Below are 24,643 nucleotides of genomic sequence, written 5' to 3'. Positions count from 1 at the left end.
AACTGCCTGCAATCCGGGCTGCTTCTCATGTTAATGACATTGTTTTGGTGGTTATTCCAGTATTACACATTAAGTGTTCCGGTACTTAAGAATTATTATACTATTTTCTACTCACACCAGGGCTGCAGACGCTCTAAAATTTTAGACAAGTCTAAAAATAAATAAATCCAAGAGTAAACTGTTTGGTTTATGATCGGAACTACAAGATTATATAAGATTTTAAGCTTGAAGCCCAGGTGTTTTTATGAGTAGTGTTTCTTAACTGATTTATTTCAGTCTAAAACCCTACCTGATGAATTGGGTGTAACATCATCATCACCAGAACTTTCTTTTCCAGTCTTTAGTGTGCAAATCGGTCTGCCCAGGTTCTGTATTTCGGAATATTGGCAATGGTTGAGAAAATCCTGGAGTTAAGGTGTGGAGCTGCCTCTCTCTGGTGTGCAGCTCCAGCTCCTCACAGGTTGTTTCAGCGATTGGGGGTTTGGTTTGCTGTGTTTGTCCATTTATTTCTAAATACAGCTACTTTCTGCAGCTGTTTACCTGGCAAATTAATACCGGGGTTCTTTTAATAGGTGAAAATGTTGTGGCTTTTTTCTGCTTGGTGGGCGTGGAAGTGCTCCTTAAGTTCAAAGCAATTTATTTTATTATCTGTAAATGTACTGCAAATGGACAGGAATTTCCAGTGAGTTTAATCATCTTTGTTAAGAGAGTGAAAATATTTCCCCGTTCTGACTAAGATGTTTGAAAAAGAGCATCTGTGTTGTTATCAGGCTTTAAAATATTTGTAGATACTTGGATAAAAGTGGGTGTAGGTTTGCACCCATCTGTAGGAACTCCAGAGGCTGAGATGAACGCATATTAACTAAACAAGAAAACAAAGTGCCCGGGTCAAGGTTCTCCGTGTGCCCTCTAATATACTTCTTAGATAAACCTCTGGGCATGTTTGATTTCAGAAGGAGCAGAAGATCCTGAAGTAATAATAAAATACTTCAGAACGAGCTTCCTGTGCCTTTGCTGTGGGTGAGGCAAGGCTGTAGGGGAGCTTCACAAGAAAACTTGTGACTGAAACAGCTTGTTCATCAAAGAAGGCTCTCTTCAGATATTATCTGTGTGCTCCCCTCCCCCAGGGAAGTGTGCTTGTGTTCTGGTGGTTTTGTGATTGCTGGCCTGCACTTTAGAACATTTCAGGAACAGAGAACGGGCACTTTCATAATTTTCTGAGATTTTCGAAACATACACCCCGTGCAGCTCAAAGTGTGGGAGATGCTGAAGCAGTGGATTTTCCTCACCCATAATCTTTGTTTAAAATCTCATCGTTCCTTTTGTTACTCATAAACTCCTCATTTCCCAACCCGTCATCTCTTCTGAGATACCTGCTCTGCCTTTGGTGCCTGGGTGGTCCCTCATCAAACTTGTTCTCTCCTACAGGGAACAAGACCCGGATTTTTTAGAACTGAAGCTAAAATCAAACTAAAAATCACTTAAGCAAAAGGAATTGGATCAGAAAAATCTTGGTCCTCTCTATTTCTCCTAACGCCAGATCATTCCCAAACCACTCAGAAGGTCTTGTGTAATTTAGCTGAGGCTGCTGGCATGTCAAAGATACCTTTGTGGTTGTATTTTCACTGCATGGAGGATGTTTTATTCTCTGGTTTTTAATTTATTATTCTCCTGTCTCACAGCGATCATTATTGGAATTTTTTTTTTTTTATATTGTACCTTCCTCCCCCCCCAAAAAACAATCTATGGAGAACTGTAAAACCTGCTTTCCATGGTATGACTTCAGAAGCTGAATGGTTGGGTGTCCTGTAGGAGTTGAGGGGGAACATGAGACTTTTTCTTTGATTTTACTTGTGTGATGTCTTTTTTTTTTACTATCCTTTCATTATTAACTTGCTAACCCTTGAAAATCCTGCCACGGGTTTGGGAATGTCTGAAACAATTTCTGGTGGTGTGTTCCCTGTGAGCTGTCCATGATTGTGGTTGGACTCTAATCACTTCATTCACTTTATTGTGGGGCAATAAACCACTTCAGAATTAGTACTGCTTTTAAAGTAAAGATTCCTTTATTTTATCAGAGCGTACAGGTTTTTATATTAAATGTATTACCACTGGGCACTCCTAATATTGCTGTTGAGAGCAGGGCTTGTTTCATTTAATAGACTTATTTAATACTCTTTTCAAGCATCGACTGAGTTATGGAGGGCTTGATGTCATAAATGATTACAGCTCAAAAATCTGTTAACTATTTCTAAGTAATCTGTTAATACTTAACAGTTCCAAACGCTGAATCTTCTGGGCTCTGGAAAGAGCTGTAACTGTGCTAATGCAACGTCAGAACACGTGAGCATCGTTCTGGTAGAACCCTGCTTCCCAAACATTTCCGGAGAGATGCTGCTGTCATGAGTTTATTTGCATCTCTACACTCCACACACAAGGTTTTGCTGAAGAAAAAGCTTAAATACGTTTGTTTGCATAGGCTGGGTGTGAGTTGAGGGGCAGGTGTTCTGAGTGAGGGAAAAGCTCTTTTCTGCAAGGAGACAATTACTGTTAGCAGGAATAATAGTTTTCAGCTGGGTTTAATGGAGACTATTTGAATGGGGGTTTTTTTCTTTATTTTTCCCTTTCCCACCTTTCTGGAATTTTGGGGGCAAAATCCCTTAGGTGATGAGTTTGGCTGATTAGCAAATGAGGACAGACAAATCCTTTTTTTTTTTTTTTTGTTTCCTCCCCTTTTCTCTATTTAACCATGACATTCATTTTTGTCATATCATTAGTTCTAGGGAAGGGGGAGAACAACAGCACCTCCAATTTTCATTCCCGTTCATGCTACCTTTTCTTCCAACCTTCTCCACTTGTGGCTTTTCCAGGCTGTAAAAAGAGAGAGGTTGACAAGGAATCTGATTGTGGAAGAGGTTTCTTGCATTTCCACCACTTAATTAACTGAAACCAGCTTAATGCAAATGCCTGCTCGAGCTGCTTGGTAGCATCCATGAGCTGTTAGCTCTCTGATGTTCCTGAAAATGAAAACTCTGTGAAAAGATCAAGAAAATTACGGATTTTACAGCCAAGTTCTTGCGTGATGAAATCTTAATGTGTTTTTGTTGCCTTGGTGCTTAAAATTCGGCACATCTTATTTCCTGTTATTTCCATATGGAATTGGAGTGATATTGGATGCCAGTGACTTTATGTGGCATCTCTTGTCTTCTCTCCCTGCACTGTCTGTGTGGTGGTGGAGGGATTTTTTCTTAGAAACAGTTTTGTCACTACGGTGCCAAACAGCAGAGCATATTTAGGCTTAATCCCACAGAAAATGAATATTTACTGCTATGTTGTTTACATTGCATATCTCTGTGGCCAGGAATCCCAAATGTACATTAGATGCATCAAATCCTTCAGTTGTTGGTGCAAGGAGAGCAGGGAATGGTTTTTCCATTGCATAATTATCGGCATGGTTTCACAATAATTTTAATTCTTGACGAGGAAAGTCAACATTGATGGTTTTCTTCAGAATTCTCTCATTAAAGCTGTAACTGGGAACAAGAAAAACAGACAATTCACTTACTAACTGGAGACATGCATCTTTGGTTATGTGGTTAGAGGCATTAGAAAAACCCTCGGAAAGGAGGGAAGAATTGTGGGAGCACTGCGTGTTCCTGCAGCGGGAGGCAGCACTGGTGGTGCTGGGATGGGCTCAGCTCACCCTGAGAGGTGGAGGTGTGAGGTCCTGCTGGTGACAGCACCTCGCTGCAGCTGGGTGCAGAAATTGGGCTCTTTCTCAAGTGGTTCAGTGAAAGAACGTGCCTCTCCTGCCCAACTCCCGTTCCCCACTTCTCCCAGATTAATTAATCCCATTTCCAGGCGTGCGCTCCAAGGGGGATGGATGAGCAGCGTGGGGGACCTTTACCTCTGTGCTGTTGGGGCTTGCTTTGTGAGCTTCTCCTAATGACCTGTGCCAGGATTCCTTCATGGAGCAACTTTGTTACGGAGAGAAGGAGCGGGAGACTCACTCGTGTTGTGTTGGTGTCAGCAGAGCTCTGAGCTCTTCGTGTCACCCCAAATCCCAGGGACTTCACAGCGGGGCCCTGCGGCAACGGCAGCACTTGTGGGGCTGCCAGCTCCATGTTTTGTTGGGCTGGGAAGGGAAATCAAGTCGTCCCAAATTCTCAGGACACCTTGTGAAAGGCTTGGCAATTTTGTGTTCTGCTGATGTTTCTGGTCAAAGTGGTGCAGGATAATCTGTTTCACTCGGGATGCAGTCAGTGCGAATGTGTAATTAATTCCGGTGGTGTTCTCGAGTTACTCAGCAAGGTGGCTGGTTGGGAACTGTTAAACTGCGCTGCTTGGCCCTGGTGGGATGTTGGGGACCGTCAGTTGGCAAGAGGGCTACAAATTCTTCAATTAATTCAAATGGTTACATTTCACCTTTGGAGAGTACTTACTTTGTTAAAGCACAACTTCTGGTTTTTAAAGGATTTATATGGATCCGTAATTAGGTGGTAATTCGATACAAAATGCTGAAATGACAATGTAATTAAAAGCAAACCCCTATGTACTCTTAACTGTGATGGGCATGTAAGAAATGCCAAGATGCATTTCTCTGCTTTTATAACTCTTTAATTGCATGAGGGAAACATTGTCTATAGTTAGTGAATAGATAATAAAGAAGAATGCGATATCTTGGCCAAAAAGAATACTTCTCGAATTCTTTTGCTTTGTGAACTTTGAGATATTCATCTGCCTCATTAAAACTAAGAGAACTAAGACTGTATTTTGCATTTACAGCAGAATTGTATATTGTAATTACAACACAATTTCGGCATTGCTGTCTGATCTGGTTTTGGTTTTTGCCTAAATGAGGCTGTTGTCACACTTGGGAAGATTTCCACTTTGTCTAATGATGGCAGCAAATGAGTTAAATTTTGCTGGTTTAATTCTGAACATGGACACCGTTAAAGCTGATACCTGAGAAGTTACTGAAGATGTTTAATCTGAAGGTTCTGTTAGAAAGTGTCTGTCTAATGATATTGAAAATACTAAGAATTTGTATAGCTCAGAATTGTGTTACTTTTTAAATAGCTTTAACTCTGCATGTCTTTTATCCTTAAATGGGATGCACATGAGAAAAACAATTCATTTTTCTAACAAATTGCCTAGGTTCTTGTGTCAGATTGACTTTTAAAGTTGGATGCTACATCAGTCCTTTTTAGGAATGCAAGAGGAGACAGTGCTCAAAAACATTTAGGATATGACTTGTGTATATTCTGAAAAATACCAAACTTTTTATGAGGGCAAAAATATGCAGGTTTTGTTTTGTTTCTGCTTGTTTGGTTTGGTATTTTCTTCTTTTTTCTTTTCTGGGGAAAAAAAATGGAAATGTTTAAGAGAAGTCAGTGATTGTTTTTAAATTTTTTTGTATGATTGAGTGTAGATGTGAAGAATGTTTTAGAGACGATCCGTGGCTGGTCTCTTTTGCCTGTTTCTGGAATTCCCAGTGAAATGAGGCTGCAGAGGGAACACAAACCCTGCTCAGCTCCCAGTGCAGCCCTGATAGTGTTGTAGCTTGTGCCAAGTGGTGTCTAATGAGATGACAAAAGCACGGTCTGAGGGCCAGTGCCAGGAGGCAGCACAGGCAGGGCTGAAGCAGAATTCCTGCAGCTTCAGCACTTCAGCATTCCCTCATCTCCTGCCCGAGAGCGTGGAGTGTGTGCCATTAGTGCGCTGTGAAAACATTGGCATCGTTTCCTGCCTTCCAGCTCGGCCCTGTGTTCGACTGGGAGCTGCCCCACTTAGAGAACACCCAGCCCCACCCCACCCCATCACCTGCCCTGGGCCCGGGGCAGCATTCCCTGGAGCCCTGGGCAGGGATCTGGGCTCAAGCCTGGTGTGCTCAGCCTGGGACAGGTGGCCTGAGGGACAGCGAACAGTCCTTTTGTGATCCAAAGTGATAGATGGATAATTTTTTTCTTCATTATCTATTTCATAGGTAAAGGTGCGATTCCTGTTTGAGGTGAGCATTGGCAGTTTGGATGCGAGCCCCGTGTGCATTTCTGTGATCTGCCGCCTGCCTGGTTTCAATGTCACTTTTTAAATGTCACTCCATCCTAGTGGCTCTGAGTAGAAATGGTCATTTCCTCTTTGAAATTGCTTTTCAGTGTGGTGTCCACCGAACCTCCAGGTTGTTTTTCAGCAGAGCTGGCAGTCCCCACTTGTACTGGTGCTGAGGGTGCTGTGTCCCGAGGCCCAGGACATGGAATTCCATGAAACTCCCTTGTGCCCAGCCCTGGGGTCTGCCTGGAGTGCCATCCCTGCCCCTGGCACTGCCTGAAGCATTCCACCACCTCCAGAGAGGTCTGACCCAAGAAGGGTCCCAGGGAAGCCCTTGAGGGACCCTGTGGTGCCCCTCATCCTTCTCTGGACCCTTCCCTCCAGGAGCAGCTCTGTCCCCTCCCAGGCTCTCTCTATCTCCAGATCTCTTTGCTTGCTCATTGAGCTGATTTTAGCTGGGTTTCAGCAGCTTCCTGCCTTTTGGTGCCTCCCCAACTTGTGATTTAGAGGTGGGTTTTATTTGTAACTGAGGCCTGACCTTATTTTTTCAGGCTGAGAGCTCTTATCTTACCTAGATAACGCTAATCTCCATTCCTTAAATGCTGCCTGAAGATTGCAGTGGTCTTCATTCTCTCAGCTGGGTTTTGAGTACTTGGATTTCAATATCAGTGCATAAGTTGAGATTGGATCTGTTTTTAAAAGCTATTTTTAAATATGACCAATAGTTTTATCAAACCTTGTAGCATGAAAAACTCTTTCCTTCTAGGAATTTCCACATAAACAGGGAAGTGGTTTAATTTTGTTGTCGAGTTAGAGTGTTGAGGGTATGAGACAAAATTAAACTTTGCAGTAACTGTTAATTTTAGAAATTTTTGCTAGTGTTTGTCAGTAGAGGGTACAGATAGTTCTCTTTAGCTCACAGCAATTACATGATGGGAGAGTTTTCTTTAAATATTTCTGTGTTTCAGGGTTGAAAAACATTTAGGCTGTGAAAGTTGCAAAATGGCACACAATTGTTGGAATTACTGTACTTTTTGTAAAGAATTAGTGGTTTTTTATTTTATTTTTCATAATTTGTTTATAAATATGCTTTAAAAGTAGCATAGAAAAGACCGCTGGTTGAATATTTTCATTTTAACTCTCTGATCTTAAATTTTGGAAAGGATCTGTTTTGATAGCTCTCCCTTGGGATAATTGAATTTTATTAAATTTAACACAAAGGCATAGTCCTTAACAAAAAGATTATCTGCTATGGCTTTGTAAAATTTTAACAGCTTGGTTACATTTTATTTAACTTCACCTTGTGTCACTGGGACAGACCCTGACAAATTATGGCTCATCCGACCTGGCCCATTTGGGGTGAGAGGGATCGCAAGTGAGCTCTTGATGAGTTTCTATGTGCCGTGCTTGAGCTAAAACAGAGCTGTGAAACCGTTGATTAATTTATGACAAGGTGATTTCAACCACAAGATGGTTTTGCTTCCATTCCTGCCCCAAACTCAGCATTCACCACTTCTCTGGGTAACCACCCGTGAAAACAGCGCTTTCCGGTGAAAGTTTTCTTTTCCTGTTCAGCTGAAGAAGTTCTGAATCGCATCCTTTTGGGTCAGAGCCTTCCAGGGAAGCCAGGAGAGTGCAGATCCCACTTCTTATTCCAGTGGAAACGGAGTGAATCCCTGGTGAAAAATCCTGCTGCACCAGTGTGCAGCTGGACTTTTCCAGTGGCTTAAAATGGCTTGGATGGATGGCAAATCAAGCAAAATTAATTTCCTAGGACCTCGTTTGCAAAAATATTTCTCTGGAATTTAATAATCCCAGAAATTTTCCTCTCGATGTCACAAATAGTTTGGTGTTGGAAGCTCCTTCATTCGAAGTGAAGGTGAGAGAGAGGGAGTAAATGACAAGTTCCCATTTCTTCATGTGTAAGAATAAAAAAATGCAGGTTGGAATTTGATTTTGATGAATTCGGGATATTTACATGCTGACAAAGTGTGTTCTGGGGGAGCTTCTGTTGCCCATCTGAACTCTTCTCCCACTATCTGTCTTCATTCTGAAACAGAGGTTCAGTATTGCAGGCGTTTTAGAAATAAGCCCACAACATCCACGATTTGTATTTGTTCCTCCAGCAGTTCAGCCAGCTTCAAAAACCTGCTAATCTCTTTCTACTTGTCCAAAAAGGTGGTTTTAGTTGTAGGGAATTTAAGAAAAACTGTGGGGAGAGCAGTGAGTTCCTCTTTGTATCTGATTCCTCAGCCACATCCCCGTTTTGTGCTGAAGTTGCTCCTCACTCGGGGCTCAGCCCTCTGGGCTTTGGGCTGGGCTGATCCAATCTGCTAAAGCAGCAGAAATGACTGGAAAAAACAGCACGGAGCTTTCTGCACCCAGGATCAAAGGCAAGAGTTGGGTGAAAGGTGAGGGAGCATGCAAAGGGATGGATGGAATAACTGCATTGTCCTAGGAAGTGAATTATCAAGGGAAATGCCAGCTCAGTCTAGCTGTTCTGTGCATGTATTGGGTGAGAAAGGGAAAACAGCACAATTCATTATCATTTTTTATAACCTCCATCTTTTTGATGAGAATTTGCTTCTCATTTTCAGCATTTTTCTGAGCATCTCAGAGCAGGGCTGCTCTCACAGGGTTTTTTTCCCTCTTCCCTCGCTTTTTAAATATCTAGGGACCCTAGACTCAAGATTTCCAGGCAGAGGGGCCTGGCACAGGGTGCCCAGAGGAGCTGTGGCTGCCCCTAGATCCCTGGAAGTTTCCAAGGTCAGGTTGGAACAACCTGGGATAGTGGAAGGTGTCCTTGCCCATGGCAGGGCCATGGAATGAGATGAGCTTTAAAGTCCCTTCCAACTCAAACTGTTCTGTGATTCTGTCATTCCAAGGAATGGGTGATAAAATTCACTCCGATCTCGCAGGTTCTCTGGTAACAAGGAGGTGGGAACCAAACAAAAGATTCAGACTGACACAATCACAGAATGGCTGATACAGTGGTCAGTAAAATCCAGCTACATCCCGGGTATAAGAAAACTGTTTGGAAAGACTATTTGTGACATGATCTTAGCAATATCTAATTTATGTTACTCGAATTTTAGCTGCAGATGTCCTTAGAAATTTATTCTGAGCAGGTGGGCATAAAACTTTGTGCTAAAATCTGATCCAAGAAGAGAACAGAGAACACTAACAGGTCTGGAAATGAGGAGGGGAGAATGTAGGGGACGTCCTTTAAATATAGAACCCTACCTGATAATGCCTGAATGTACTGCATCAAAACACTGAACACAGCACCAGGAATCCCATTTACAAACAAGGGCTGATCTGGTGTACTTTGCTCATCAGCTGAATCCTGTCCAGGACCTGCTCTGAGAGGTCTCAATCCCAGGAGCATCTTCCAGTTGCCAGGGGGGTGTGTGAGAACCAGGGCACCTGCAGGAGCTTGTCAGTCGTGAATTGACAAAAGCAGTAAATCAGGAATATCTTCCAGTCTGCAGGGACCGATGAAGATTTCCTTCTTCTGGAAAGAAAAGCTCTGGATGAGTTTGTGGTGCTGAGAGTTCAGCTGTTAACGGAGTTTTTGGGACAACACCTAAACTCCTCAGCCTTTGTTACACTGCAGTGTGAAGTCAGCCTCGGGCTTGTTGGGCTTTGTTTGTTAAATCTTCCCTGAAGTTCTATGTGAGGACAAACTCTGTGCTAAAATCCAAGCATGGGCGCTGAAATGGGGATAAATTGGTCTCCAGTAGCAGTGTTCTGAAATGCTGCATAGAGTGTGACTGGAGATCAGATCGGTTCAAAAAACACAGAGGAATCTTACCTGAGGTATTTTGCTGACCGTGGTCTCCCAGCTCAGCCTCCCCTTGTAGGGAAGAGAAAATCCAACGTTGCAAGGCCCAGGCTGCTATTTCCATCATCCTCTCCCTTTTCCAGTTAACTCTGATATTCAAGTTGCTTTTTACTTCAAGCAGATTTTTTAAACCCTTCTTTGGGGTGGTGAGGGACAGTGCAGTGACCTGCCACCCCTGGGGAGCAGAGGCCTAAATGTACATTTGTTTCTTTTGTTCCCACCTTCCCTCCAGCAAGGCTGATCATCCTTGGGATCCATATGCTGGCAGTGTAATGTTAAAGCGTTTCCATGGAATTTCCAGTTAGGTGCCTTTTGCTGGAGAGCACGTCTGTGGATTCCTTTAAAAAGTTCTTGGTAATCGAAGCAGATGGCCTCAGTCCTGGGAAGGAGTGACTGGATGGAGGCATCGAGTCTAGAAATGCACTAGCTGTGGGCAGGAATCTGTGTGTGCTCCGTGTTCCCTTCTGAGGTGCTCGGGGCAGCTCCACTCTGTGGTCAGGAGTGCTGCATTTCTGCTGTGACTCTGCAGGGAAGCAGGACACCAGAGTTCAGGGCAGTCCTAACCTCCATATCTCCGCATAAATAACGCGGTGCTTAAATAAACATCGTAAGAGGAGAAACTCAGGTGGCTGGAATGTTACATCCACCTGAGCTGACTGTGTCCAGGGTGCAGGGAGGTGTCAGGCTCTGGCTCGCTCGGCTTTTCAAGGAAGGGAGCTCAGGAAAGGCTGGGATTCCTCCCTGACCCCAGACTTATTCCTGATAGGGCAGAATAAACCGCTCCTGAGGGCGCTTCACGGAAAGTTGAGTCATTGTTGCTGTTTGGCCAGTGATTTACTGAGGATCTGTCTCTGTGTTGGCTGTCTGGAGGTAATCATTGTCCTGACAGCAAAAAACTCCAAATGAAAAAAAAAAACCAGACATTTTTTTCTTCTCCTTTGCGAAGGCAAATTCTCCTTATTGATTTTGCTGATAGAACTGTTTGTGTTCACGTTCAAACGCTCATTGACTACCGCAGGATAAACACCTGGAGCAGGCAAGACATGAGAATTCTCCCATAATTTTTTGTTGTTGTTGTTGCATTTGTGAGGCTCTAGCGTTCTTCTGGCCTGCCAGGAGGATTTATTGCTGAGTGAATTCCTCAGCTGTGACAAGAGGAACACCTGTTTCTGTGTGAGCACAAGCACTTCTCCATCAAACACAACATCTGGCAGTAGAAGCTCTTAAACTTGTGTTTGTGACTGCTCTGGGTGAGAGATTCCAAATACAACTTTGGAATTTCTCTGGGGAGAGTCAGCAATCCCCGTGACACCAACGCTTCCTATCTTAAGGAAAATAAAGCCATAAAAATATATCATCATTCTGTCCCTTAATACCTGAGAAGCCTTTATTTTCCTGCTAATGAAGTGCATACTCTTGGATGTTGATATTTCCTTATCCCCGATAGCTAAGAATAAAGGTTCCATATGAGCACATATATAACTTAACTAAATATAAACAACTTGAAATCTGCTGAGTTATTTTCTGTTCTAAAAATTCCCAGCATCAAACTTGAAGGATTTCCTTTCAAGCATCATTCTGGTTTAAATCATGGTGGGAATTGGAGGCTAATAACCCAGACACTGCTGAATACCTGTAATTTCTCCATCCCAATCCATGCCAACATCCTACCTTTGCGCGATAACCACGGAAATGCATTTCAGGGTGCTTTTGGGGCTGAGTACTTTGCTAACTTGTCTTTTCTTCCTGCTCAGCCTGCTGGCCAGCTGCTTCACATCAAATCCACCCAAATGATTGATGAAGGTACTTTAAACAGAAAAAGTACATCTACTAATGATGGGTAATTAAACTGTAGGACTCAGTGTTTCAGAACATGTGGAAATAAAAAATGATCTCGCAGATGGACAAATTCAGGGAGGAATAGTTTGTTCAGAGGTGATTAAACTCGGGTCTGGATGGAACTTCCAGATCAAATGATTCCTGATTGCTGAACGCTGCTGCCAAAAGCCTTTAGTTCGCCCTGCAGTTCATATTGTCTGATGCTTTCGAAATTCTCCCCAAAAAGAGAATTCAGATTAAAATTAGGCCAACCTTCTGTTAGTGCTTTACAACACTCCGTGTGTTTGGACACTTTTGTTTCCTCATCTCTTCCAAACTGGAAGTTGTAGCCTGGGAGTTTGCACTGAGGAACGTTCCAGAGACAACATTAAAGCAGTGGCCCTTGCCCTGGAGATTCCCTGATCCCTGTGACTCTGGATTCCTCTGGAAGGGAGCAGTCCTTGCCCTCTCTAGGCTGGGTTTTCCTCGTGCTGGACCCGGTGTGGCAGAAGGGAAGGGGAGGAATCAGCCCTTGTGAGCAAAGTTCGCTCAGCTCCGGTCACCGTCTGTTTCTGTAGAGTTCAATTGTAGCCGTGCTTGTGATTCCCTGGTCCTTCCCTTTGCTTGTCCTGTAGGGCATGAGGGGCAGGGGCTGAGTCTGTGTGGGGTTAGGGAGAGAATCTGTCCCTCTGAGTTTGTGTGATCGATCCCAGGCTGGGTTAATGTCTGAATTCTCTTCACGCTCGCTGAGTGAAACGTCCCCTGTCAGCAGATTCAGTGGAACGTGGTGCTGGCTCTCAGCTGGCTCCTCTGGGTGACTTTAGGCACAGTGAGGCATTGCATTGATATGGGCTAATCCAAACTGAGTGTCCTGGGCTCTTCTCACTTGCTTTCATGTCTTGAATCCTCTGCTTCTGCTGCTTCTTTATCAGCGGCGCTGCTCGAGCCGAATAGATCAAAATTAGTTTATGTGATTTGTGCTCCTGTGCTCAAGTACAGATTTTTTTTTTTTTTTTTAAACTTCCCCTGGTATTAAGACTCATGCATTGATAACTTTGAAGTTCAAATTCTGAATTTCTAGTTCCCACATCCTGGCCTGAAAAGTTTCTTCATTTTTTTTCCTGTGTGCTGGCAAAAGACCTCCTTGAACAGCTGCTTTTTTAAGCCTTGCTTAACACGGGGTACTCCAGACTGCTCTCATTTTCCAGAATGCTGTGAAATCCAAAATTCACGATATTTAGTAAGTGTTAGCCCGTGGTAGATTCCATGAAGAGATCCTTCTGTGCCTCTTACTCACCTGCCTCCACGTGCAGTGGGTGGAATGCTATTTCTAGGGAATCCTGCATATTGTAAGCAGCCACTTCGCTTCTGGGGAATTTGTGCTTATCAGAGAATGGCATTAATCGACAGAATTGTAGCTTAAATGTCGTTTTTGTAATCCTTTCATGCAGCATAGCTTTAAAATTGTCATTTTCCTGTCTCACTGCTGTTTTGGTAATTTCTTAGGAGTGTTTTTGGAGATGTGTTAGCAGATCACCTGTCTGGCAGGTCCTTCCCAAATAAACTAATGCAACATATCCACAGTCATCTTTGTCCTCTTATCTGTGAGAGTCAGGAGAGATTCACCCCATTGCCCCTGGGCACGGGCATTACCTGTGGGAAACATGTTTAGGGAATCCTCTTGAGCCTTTTATTGCCGTGGAACTTGGAGTTTTAATCATCAAATTTAAGGCTGTTCCTTTGTCAGGGTGTCAAGAGGCTTTTAAATGGAGTAACAGCATTCATGTTCTGGCTTTAAATGTGTTCTTGAAGAAGAACAGGAAGGTCAAACCCATATCCTAAAGTGCCTTCCAGATTTCAGGTCACTAGATAACATTTTTTCTTAATTGTTATCTAAATTTAGAAGACAAATTATCTTGTAGTAGCAAGTGCAGTGCCTTTGCCCTAAAGCTTTTGTTTGTGGTGTTGTTTCCTTGTGTCACGTCCGCAGGGTTCCCTGATTCATCCGTGGACTTTGGAATTCTGCTTTCCTCTGGAAGTTCAGTGAGAACTGTCAGAACCTGCCTTGTCTCGAAATAGCCACGGTGTTACTGCTCCTAAGGCCACGTGGTTCATTCCAACAGATGAGATAATAAAAATTGAAGTTCACGTAGCTGGAGCGAGGCTTGAAATGAAATTTTATTTGCTGTTTTAGAAGCAGCTGTCTAGTTCTAGTTATTCTATCCAATTTACCTCGTTAAAATTTTGCAACCCAAACCAATCCCAGGGTTTTGAAGATAAAAAGCCAAGCTCTGAGAAAACCTCTGCATTATCCTACAGCGCTTGAAATTTCATGCTTGGCCTAACTATTTGTAATTTGTTCTAATTTAAAGCATCGTGGTGGAATTGATCAGATAAGCAAATTGAAAATTGGCCAGAAAAATAGATTGCCTTGGTGTGCCTCTTTGAGGTGCCCAGTTAAATAACAAAATAACACCAAGAAATGAACTTAAGTCATAGTATAATGAGGGTATTTCTCCAAGCATTCCAATTTCCACAGGTGTAGGAGTCTCAGGAGGTGTGCAGGAGTCTCCCTTTGTTAAACTGCTTTTTGTGGGAGGTTAAAGTTACATTAAAAAATTTTTAAAAAAAGTGTTGTCAGTAAGGCCTAAAGATAGGAAATCCTTTAAATAGCTCAGGCAGATGAACTCCAGCACTCCAGGAACTCTGCAGAGCTTCAAGAGGGTTCTGCTGCCTGTGCAGGAAGAGCAAACCAGGTGCTTTTCCACAGAAATTCAGTGAAATCTCCACCGTTAAGCGTGGGACGAGTTACTGGGGCTTTGCTGCTGGAAAACCTCCGTTCTGCAGCTGAGCAAGTCGACACATTGGGGAGGATTTGGGGGAAAAAAGACATTCAGGAATCATCTTTTTGTCTATAAATTTATGGAGGGGCTGAGGAATCTCAGTCCACGTGGAGCCAGGAGCAGTGCCTGCCAGGAGAGGGGATCTCCAACCGAAAGGTATCAGTAGAAATCCTAAAAATCCGTATCTGCGGTGAATCCTGGTGCAGGGGAGGCTGCACACTCTGTTCTCAGCTGAGGAATTCAGCAGCGAGGTTTTTGAATAAGACTCATAAATTTTGGATTTGCTGCTGCTGTTTCACGAGCTCTCCTGTGGGATGTGGGGCTGCTGGAGAAGCTGAGTTTAGTGCAGAAATTCCCAGTTTTGTTCTTTGCCTCTGTGGGTTTGTAACGTCGTAAATTTTCACAGCCGTTGCTTCAGGGTTGTAAGATGATGGATTATTTTTTTGTGGGTTTGTCTCTGCCAGGCTCTTGTTGAAGGGTAGATGGTATGAAAACCTTGGCAGAAGGGAAGGCTTTAATGCAAGACACTTTTAATAAAATAAATGAAATGATTGCTAGTGAGTAAGCGAGATCATAAGGGAGAATGGACCAGAATATAAGCAAAATAAACCAAGGTAAACAAGGAATAAATTGCTTTTGTATCGAATGATATGTATTATCACAGAAATACTCTATACATAGATATGCACCATCTCTCCAATTTTTAATTCCCCTCTAAAATGTAGGAGCCAGATAATTTTTTTTTTTTTAGAGAAACAAAATGGAAAAGAAGCTGATTATTTATATTCTCAAGTCATTTCCCAAAGCTAAAGAAATCTGTACAGAAAATCTTTCACTTCATTGCTGCCTGTTGAGTTATGGTGTGAAATGCAGAGGAGCAAATCGGATCTTAATTCGATATTTTGAGGATTCCCGCTCTGTACCAACGGTGTGAAATAATTGTTGCTGTTCACCAGGCTTCCTTACCAATACTTTATTCATTCTTTGTCCAGGGAGCTCTGCAAGTGAATTTCAAATTACCTCAGCTTATTTCAAAGTGAACAGAGCAGCTTTGTAATCAGTGATAAATATCTAATTTAAAGATAATTAAAAATGCCTGTCATATAGAAGCATATGACTTTTAAGTAAAAGTTGTTTCTGCTTGCTTGGGAGGTGATAAGATTGTGGACTAAATGTGATTAATGTTCTTTGCAGATGTTGCTTTATATGCTTAGGCTTTCAAAGTAAAGCAGTCTAGACTGTCTGTCTGCATTCTCCTACAGCTTTGATCTTGATTAAAACTGGTTGTATTACATTTATCATCCTCCTTTCTCCATTGCCAGAAAGTCTCTTAACTGATTTTATTTTTTTTTTTTTTTTGTATCTTGTATTTGTTTATCGAGAAAGAGACTCAGCATCATCTCTAAATGCTGGAAAAATCACACATTTGGATACGTTCAGCAAGCGGCAAAAATGCCCGTTTTGTATCTTGAAAGACCTGAAAGAGATGTTTGGGTTATTTCAAACGTGATTCCAAATGTTCAGCTCCCAGGGAGGGAAGCAGGTGAGCCCTGAGTGGGTTTTTCCCTGCTCTTGGATGCAGATCTGAGGGATGGTGGAGGATGCTTTGATCCTGCTGCACTCAGCTGTGTTTGTGGCACCTCCGATACCGGGGATCTGGTAATATCCGCTGCTTTCTGCTCCAGCGAGATTTTCCTTCCTGATTTTCCACCCTCTCAACTCCGGGGGATGGAGCTGGATTGCTTCAGGCTCTGGAAAAGGGTCAAAGGCAGCAAAGTACCCAAAGAAAGCACATTTTACCAGGGTACAATTTCAGTCCTGGATGGCAGCAGAAGAGCTGAAGGACGTGAGTTTCTCAAATCTCTGTTTAGGTGTTAAATCTGTACCTGCTCCTCATCTGTGTGCGCCAAGTACAACTGAAGCGATTTCTCCAAGATCTGAAATGTTCAAATTTGCTGTTTATTCCCTTATTTATCGCTTAAGATTGTTAGGGTCGATTTGAGAACTTGATGTGCTTTATGGGGAAGTTTGGAATGAAGGTAAACCTTTTAATGCTAAAACAATTTGTCAGTCGGTTAGTAAAACATTTTGGGTAGTTGCATTAAATATTAAAGTTGGATGGGGGTTGTTTTCTGTTTCAGTTTTTGTTGGTGCCTCCACTGAGTGCTTTATTCCAGACTGTTGGTTACAGTTTAGCAAATATTTGTAGCTTCTAGGCCACGGTGGTGTCTTAAATCCAAATTTGGGAGCAGGGCTCCATGAGCTCATCCAATACACAAAACACTGGAGAAGTAACCAGACAATAAGTTAAATAATATTTAGCTGTCAAAACCCACTTGGAAATCCATTATAGGAGGCAGTGAGTTGTTCATTGCTCTGTATTTGGTCATTACTTAATTTTTTTTCCCCTGATCTTTATGAAATACTAAAACTGTTCTGGCTTTGTTGTGACTTGGCAGTGATGTGTGAATTAAATTTTAAAATACATTTTTTCTTTAGTTCTGTAGCAAAAAAATAGTATTTTGATGTTACAACCCGGTTATCATTCTGGAGATCTGTAATCTTGCCTGAATGTTGATGCAGCATCGGGGGGGGAGAATGAATTAAAAGGAAATATTTTAATGCAAGTCTCAGCCAGCAGATCTGGATTGCCCCTATTTCAAAAGCATCGCCCAGTACAGAAGTGATGGACTGGTTAAACTGGAGTTGCTGTTCTAAATATAGATCCTGGTGTGCTTGGGATCTGTGCAGAGCCTCCTGAGAGTCAGCTCTTCACAGAATTCCTGTAAATTATCTTAATATTCCGAATCAGCGCGTTGCAAAGTTAACGCTGCAGTTTTGGTACAGCGTTTTTGTAACAAATGGGGTTTTTAGGCTTTCCTGCCAAGTGAAATGAAGCAAAACTGCCTCAGCTGAACACTTGAAGGCAGTTTTTTCATTGATGTGCGAGCGATAAACTGAAATAATTTGGGGTTATTGTGCTGTGTCAGGTGGGGGCTGTAGAATCAGGGGCTTTTTTACCAAAATTCAAATATCCAGTAGCACTTTCTAGTGTGGTTTTGGATACTTTTCCTAACAAACAGTGATGCTCCTGTTGACTTGGCATTCCCCTAAGCTTGTGTGAATGGTTCCTAAATGAGATTTAATTTGATCTATTAATTTTTTAAATGTTTAGATGCTTAAAACCTTTAAAACATGCCTTAATTTTCTCATACTTAGAGATAATTCCAGCAATAACCTTGAGTTTCTAGAAGGTATTCTTGTGCTGTTAGGTGAGATGGTGTAGATTGACATCAGATTTATTTTTATTCATACAGAACCAGAAATAAAAATATTTAGGTCTTTTTAACCTAGTTGAACTTTTTCCTGAATTACTTGCTGTTGGTAGGTTATATTTATAATTAAATCCCTCAATTATTTTATTTGAAGGAATAAGGAGATCGTTTACACGTTGCTAGAACTGAACTGCAATTCCTTCTAATAAGATGTTTTCTTAAGAAAAACACCAAACATGGAAACATAAACCATTTGTAAATGCTTGTAGGCAGGTAAGAGGAATAAAAGCCCCTGTCCTGGATTCCTTTTGTGTTGATTTGATTCTCGTGTTAGATCGGAGCTGATTTATTTACAGCAGCTCGTGCAGGAGTGGCTGCATTTAATGTTTTAATGACAATAAATGTGCTGGGTGGCCAATATGTAGCATATTTTTAAAGTCCCTTCTACAGAGTTATGCTCTGAAATGAGTTCTAAAGTTGTGATTTTAAATTGCTCCCCTTCCCAGTCAGTTGTTCTTAAAGCTCTGATAAAAAATACAAAAAGAACTTTTAATATGTGTTATGCTGATTTCAATAATCTCCTTTTGATCTTGAAATGCTTCTTTTTTTGGATTTGTTCTTTTGGGTGTCAATCTTGCTTTTCTGGATACAATTAGAAATAACATTTTTAAAAAGAGGACGAGTGGATAGCAAAATCAGCTTCGTGAGAATCCATGAAGATTAGAAAAATTGAACAGAAAGATAGTTTTTTATTGAGGCGCATGAGGAAGTTGCTTTGTTGTCCCATTGCTGTTTTCTTCTTCTGACTCTTAAATAAATGGTGGTTTTTATGGTTTACTTATATCGAAATTTGTTCCCTGCACAAACAGCTCTAATAGCGATTTTTAGTGAAATCTGTCAGTTCTCACTTCCCGAGGGAAAGCTCACTTGGAGTGGCTTTGGAGCATGGAAAGGTGATGATGACGAGGGTTAAAAACTGTGAGTATTTAAATGATGAGTGAAAACATTTACTTCACAAACACTCCATAAGGTAGTTGGACTCTGGATTTCCCTGATCCCTAAAAAACAAGTCCAGAATAAGAAACTTGAGACAAAAAAAAGTCTTTATCCTCTTTTCCTCCCTCCCTCCGAGGTCCCAGGATGTGCTCCTTGAGGCTGGCAGGGCTGAGCTGCAGCTGAGCCCTGCTGTTGTCCTTGGAGCTGGGGCCTGGCAGAGCTGACTTTGGAGAGGATGTGCTGGCCATGTCAACAGTGCTTCTGTCTGTAAACATGGTTGTTTCAAGCTCTAGAAATGGGATTTTTCACTTAATCTTCAGATTACAGTCTGGCACGGGGAGCAAAATGAGGCAGCCCGAGAGGGGACAAAGAGAAAATCCATTTCGAGTGACAGCCACTTTAGCTGGAGGTAAAGAGGCAGTTGTGCTGCGTTCTTAAACACAATCAACGCTGATTTCAGAGCATGAGGACGCAGATTTTAAAACTCTATCGGTGTAGACAAGGGTTGGAATTTGATCTCGACGGGACTGGACAGTAGAGATGGAATTACACCGATGCAGCGAAGTTTGAGGTTGTGTGGATGTTTTGCTTTAGGAAGAGAGTTCAGCAGGCACAAACATATTAGCATTTTTATGCTGATAGGTATTTACTCAGATGTGTCATGCTGCAGCCTGACATTTATTTAAGTTTAGTGGCTGAAGGAAGGAATTACTTCCACTCATTTGTGCCACTTCAGCTGTTGGAGGCTGCGCAGCTCAGTCGGATTTTTGATTGTGCTAGGGCTCCGAAATGCTTTTCAAACCGGGCTCTTGCATCAGAGCAGACACCACGAGCTGCCAATGTCATCCTTTAGTGATGCAGCTGATCCCAAAATGCTTCTGCAGGGGTATTTGCTGGCAGACAAACCCAATATCCATCCCAGAGAAATCTTTGGGAATGGCTGAAATCCTGACTGGAGTTTTGGCCAAATGTGAATTCGTGAAGTCCTGTTGGGATGAGGCAGGGAAATGAAAATGAAAATACAAAACATCATGGGCTGTGTGCAGTCCAGACTGAAGCTCAGTGTGATGGTTCTCCATAAATAAGTTGGAGAGTTGAAAGAGGCAGGGATAAGGAAGGTTTCCACCTCAGTGGAGTAGGAATTTTAAAGGTTTGAATTTTTCAGCTCTGGGCTCTGAGGCCTTTTCCCTTCCACGTTCTCCTGTCTGCCTGCAGCTCCCAGGTAATCCCTCTGTGTGTTTACACAAACGTGGGACCTGTCTCTCCTCCTCTGAGCTGCCATCTGGACACGGGCAGCTGGAGCTTGTCTGGATGTGCCCTGACCATCCAGCTCCTGCCCAGGAGCTCAGCACTTGGGAATTTTGCTAGGCCAGCTTGAAGGAAAATGATACAGCTGATGCTTTGAAAATTTTAAAAAAAAAGGCAAACAAAAACAACAAAGCTGGTTGTAAGTCTGTTTAGGCTGGGGTTTTGGTTGTAACCACAGGAAAAATAGAGAAGTACAGCGATGGCTGAAGGATTGGAATGTAAATAAGAAGCTTGATCAGCACATGTAGGAGAGCTGGGTGGTGTTTTTGCTTGCAATAGCACCGAGTGGGACACGACACCCACAGAGAGATTTGCTGGAGAGCTGAGTCGAAGGCAGAATCACACTGGTCCTGTTGTCTTTTAAATAGTTACATAAGGTCCTGTAAGACAGAAAAAGAAGTGGGGGTTGGATCTATCATGTGGAGGAAACATCGAATGTGGAGCTGGATGCTTGCCTCTTAGATGTCTTGACTGTGTTTTTGTTTGACTTGGTGTGTGGTTCTGTTTGCTTTGCAGTCAAACTGTTACATTTGCATTGTGCTTGACTGATTTGGGAGGCAAAAGGTAGAATAATTTCATGTAATTAGCCTGAATTAACTTTTCCATGGGTGTTTTTGAGGGGTCAGGAAGGGAGTCTGTGAAGAGGAGGCTCCTTATTTGTGTTTATAAATGCAGGTGACGTATTGACACTGACCGTACTGAGCAGCATCCTGAAAGATGTGTGAAACCAACAGTACAGGAAGAGGGTTGGAGAAAATGTCATTTCCTGATCTTCTCTTGCAGCCCAGCCAGAGAAGAAAACTTGAAGACAGCTAAAATTGACAGCTAAAATGAAGCTTTCCCAATGCTTTTTAATGAAGTGATTAATACGTTTGAATTTCCCATCTCCATTAGGCTGCAGGAATTCCAACCTTCCACTGAAGGAAATCCTAAATGTTTCCTAGCTCACAATTGGGAGGTTCTGTAGCTCAGAGAAGAACCTCCACAAACAGCAACCCCCAAAATGGATCCCAAATCCATTGGGATTCACAGCTGGGTGTTCCTGAGAGGATTCCTCTGCTTCGGGATTCTCAGATCAGAGGAACAGCTCTGACAGGTACCTGAGATCATTCCTGGGAAACTCCCTGGCAGGTCCCAAAATAGAAACGCTGCTGGTTGCCACCACCAGCGTGAGACTCATCCCTGAGAACGATTCATAATTCCTGATCCAGTCTGCGTGTCCTTAGGTCGTTTATTCAGGTGCTTAATTGGTGCCTTTCATGCTGAAGGGCCTCTTTTTTAGTTTAATAACAGCATTCCAAGACTCCATGTGGAAACGGTGTCACTCCCATGTGCAGTGGGAGAGAATCCCTGGCTCCTTCCTGGGCGGCTGCTTCACCCTGAGCTTCATCCAGAGGCAGGAGTGAGTGATCCCTGCTGGATAATCAGGGGGTAGCAGAACCCCAGTTTGCAAGTTTTAGTGTCAAAATTTTAATTGAGATTCCTCCTTATTATTGTTATTGCTCGTGTTTGGGGTTTTGCACTGGGGAGAGGAGGATAATCCAAATTGGGAACTGGCTATTTCTAGCATTAGTGCCTGTTTGGCCCTACTCTATTTTCCCCAACATCTGAATCTTGTAGAATTTAAACTTTTCGGTTTTGAGCCTCGTGTTACCGATGTTGGAATATTTTAACCGCCTGGGGGCTCTGCCAGGGAGGGGACATTTGACCAGCAGTGACTAAAAGCCCCCAGCACCTGAGGCCAGTGCAGCCCCAAGGCTGTGCCTCAAACCAAACAATTTCTAGGATCTTTGGAGCTTTTTTTCCATCCCCCCTACAGAAATCATCAGGCAGTGGCTGAGAGGTGTTTGTGCTGCGTGCTGCTCACACCTCGCAGTGACAGCAGGGACGTGTTTGAACTTGAAAACATCAGCCTGTGTTTTACTGTGTTCCCTTGAAGTCAGGGAGTGTGAAAAATAACACTTAACTCCGAGTCTCTGGAGATTCCCAGAGGATGACAATCTTTATCTCGGGGCTGAGCAGCTCTTAGTGGCACTTGAATTTCTACCTGAAGAGCGGAGATTGGGCACTGAGCCTTTTTCTCCGTTTTCTGCCACGTGCTTTGCTCTGAAAGGATTCTGGAAAACTTGGGCACCAGAGATCTGGGGGTTTTCCCACTTCCTGAAATCCAGGCTTAAATAAGGTATTTGGAAGTACAAGGCAGAAAATGGAAGTTCTCTGCAAAATTCCATTACAGCATTATTAATTTCTTCTATCGATGGCACGAACTGCTGGGAAGGACTGAGGAAACACATTGGAAAAATAGCTCCAGCTTTTTTTTTCCTTCAGCAAGAGCACCATGCAAATAAAACAGAGATATGTCTATATATGTAAAATAACATCATCAAGTGGTTAGAGCAGCTGATTTATTTTCTGTGCTGTAAGTCCAGAAGACTCAGAGTAAAAAAAAAAAAGATGGTTTTAGGTTTTTTTTTGTTACTGTCCACCAAGCAAACCAGGGGCTGCAAAGGTGTTTTTTTAACAATACAGATATTATTCCTCTCACCTTCCCCCTCTTCACTCTCAGTTCTATTCCCTGTTTTTAGGTGACATCATCCTCCATAGTTTCCACTCTACTGTAGTGCCTTGGGGTTGATCATCCTTCAGTTTTCCAGCACTGGATTCTTTTCTTCTTCTTTTTCACAAGTGTTATCTCAGCTACAGAATTTCATACTTCCATGGCAGGCTCATCCCTACAAATCTTCCATTTTGAAAAGGTGTGAACTGCAAAAAAAAAAATTGAAATGTTTTCCAAGTAGATGATGAGATATCTTAGCAAATACAGATTTCCTGTTGTTACCCCCAGTATAATCCTGGAGGAAAAATTGCAGCTCCTGCCATACAAAACTACACTAAATCTTACCAAGTTTACCCCTATTCAAATTGCAAACTCATTTACTTTTAAAAACTAGTTTAGAGAAAGGAAGCAGCTTTCTGGAGCATCAGGTTAATCTTTAAATTTTGAATATTCTCAGGGCAGGGCGGCAGCAGTGCAGGTGATTTGTTACTTCGCTGCCTTGTTTATCTTTTTTGCAATTCTTGCCTTGCCTGAGTTAATTGCTGCTGTGTTTGGATTTAATGAATGTACTTTGGCTCAGCTCATCTGAAGTACAGTCCTCGTTTGACCTGGGAGCATTGAGAACAGTGATAATAGGACTAATATTAGTCTAAAAAATCAACAAAATAAGTTTGGGGACATCGTGGCACGTAAAAGGAGGACAGAATCCTTTCTCTTGGAGCTCAGTTTGCTTTATTAGGTTGGAAATAACTTCTTTCTTCTTCCTTTGAGAAACATTCCCCTGGGTGTTATCAGAAAAAAATAGAGAATGATAAAATCCTGCTTCCTGCTTGCAGGAACATCAAAGCTGGGCTTTTTTAGTCTCTATTTGTAGTCTGTTCTTGGATATATTTGTAGGGCTAGAAAGTGTTTGAGATCACTGTGGAAACAAATAGAATAACACATATGGGCAAGTACTTGAGAAAGGTACCTGTGCAGCAACTGAAGGGTTTTATCCCAAGGTGTTATTTCTATTTATGCTACATTTTCTGTTCTTTTCTGCCCCTCTAGAACAGCGTGTTACAATTCTGGTTTTTTGGTGAATGGGCCATTCTATCTGTGAGTTACTCAGTCCCTGTGGTGCTTCTCTTCTCTGCTGGTTTGTTCTGATAAACTGCTCCATTCCTTGTATTTCAGTACTTAAAGGGTTCAAATTCACCTCAAATATAACACAATTTAAGTAACCTTTCTGTTCCAGGCAGAGGTATCTGCCAGACTGAACCTCACCCTCTCGTTCTTTTATATATTGTGAGTTTTCTAGGGAACAGCAAAAAAGAAGAAAAAAGTCCTTGGCACCATCAAACTAATCTTTGCAGGCTTTTCATCAATTTTCATGACTTCAGCTTGAAAATGTTGTTACATTTCATAAAGCAGTGAGAGATCACAGATTCAGTTCCCTTTGCCCTTTGTGTCTTTACATGGTGTCACCAACTAATCACGCAGCAAAAGCAGGATTTGGGAATGAGGGTAGGGCGTGGGAAGTGTTGAAGCCTTCCCTGGAAAAGGAGGGAGATGATCATTATCACATCTCAGATCAAGTATCAGGAAACCATTCCTGCATTACAGACCCATGGGCTTGTGCTGCTCAGTTTTAGGTTTAGTTGATAAAGTTGGATGATGAACTCCCAGGAGTTTCTGTCCTTTTTTGGTTTTTTGTGCTGATACCTGTGAGAGATAATTCCTATTCCATCCAGCACCTTTTCCCAGTGATCCCTTCCTGAATTAAGGCCATGTTAGTCCTTAGGAGCTGTGCTCCGTTTGCCCCTTTTTAATTAAAAAACTGCTAGATTTTTTTCAGTCATTCTGATGACTGATTGAAAAAGGGCAGGCAGTGCTTCCAGCTCCTCCTGGGGTGAGGTTTTCCAGGCTGCACATGTAGTCTCTAATGGAATTGCTCCCAGTTCTGCTGTTTCCT

The 24,643-nt window shown here is 42.4% G+C and overlaps 1 protein-coding gene across 2 annotated transcripts in view; it reads left to right on the top strand.

The window, feature by feature from the left end:
- Positions 1-24,643, top strand: part of ACVR2A (activin A receptor type 2A) — a 54,238-nt gene that overhangs the window by 3,470 nt on the left and 26,125 nt on the right. The window lies entirely within an intron of this gene.

The sequence above is a fragment of the Hirundo rustica genome, chromosome 7 (assembly GCF_015227805.2).
Source record: "Hirundo rustica isolate bHirRus1 chromosome 7, bHirRus1.pri.v3, whole genome shotgun sequence".
Classification (NCBI taxonomy): Eukaryota; Metazoa; Chordata; class Aves; order Passeriformes; family Hirundinidae; genus Hirundo; species Hirundo rustica.
The sequence above is the reverse complement of the archived record's forward strand: the minus strand, read 5'-3'. Positions and strand labels throughout refer to the sequence as shown.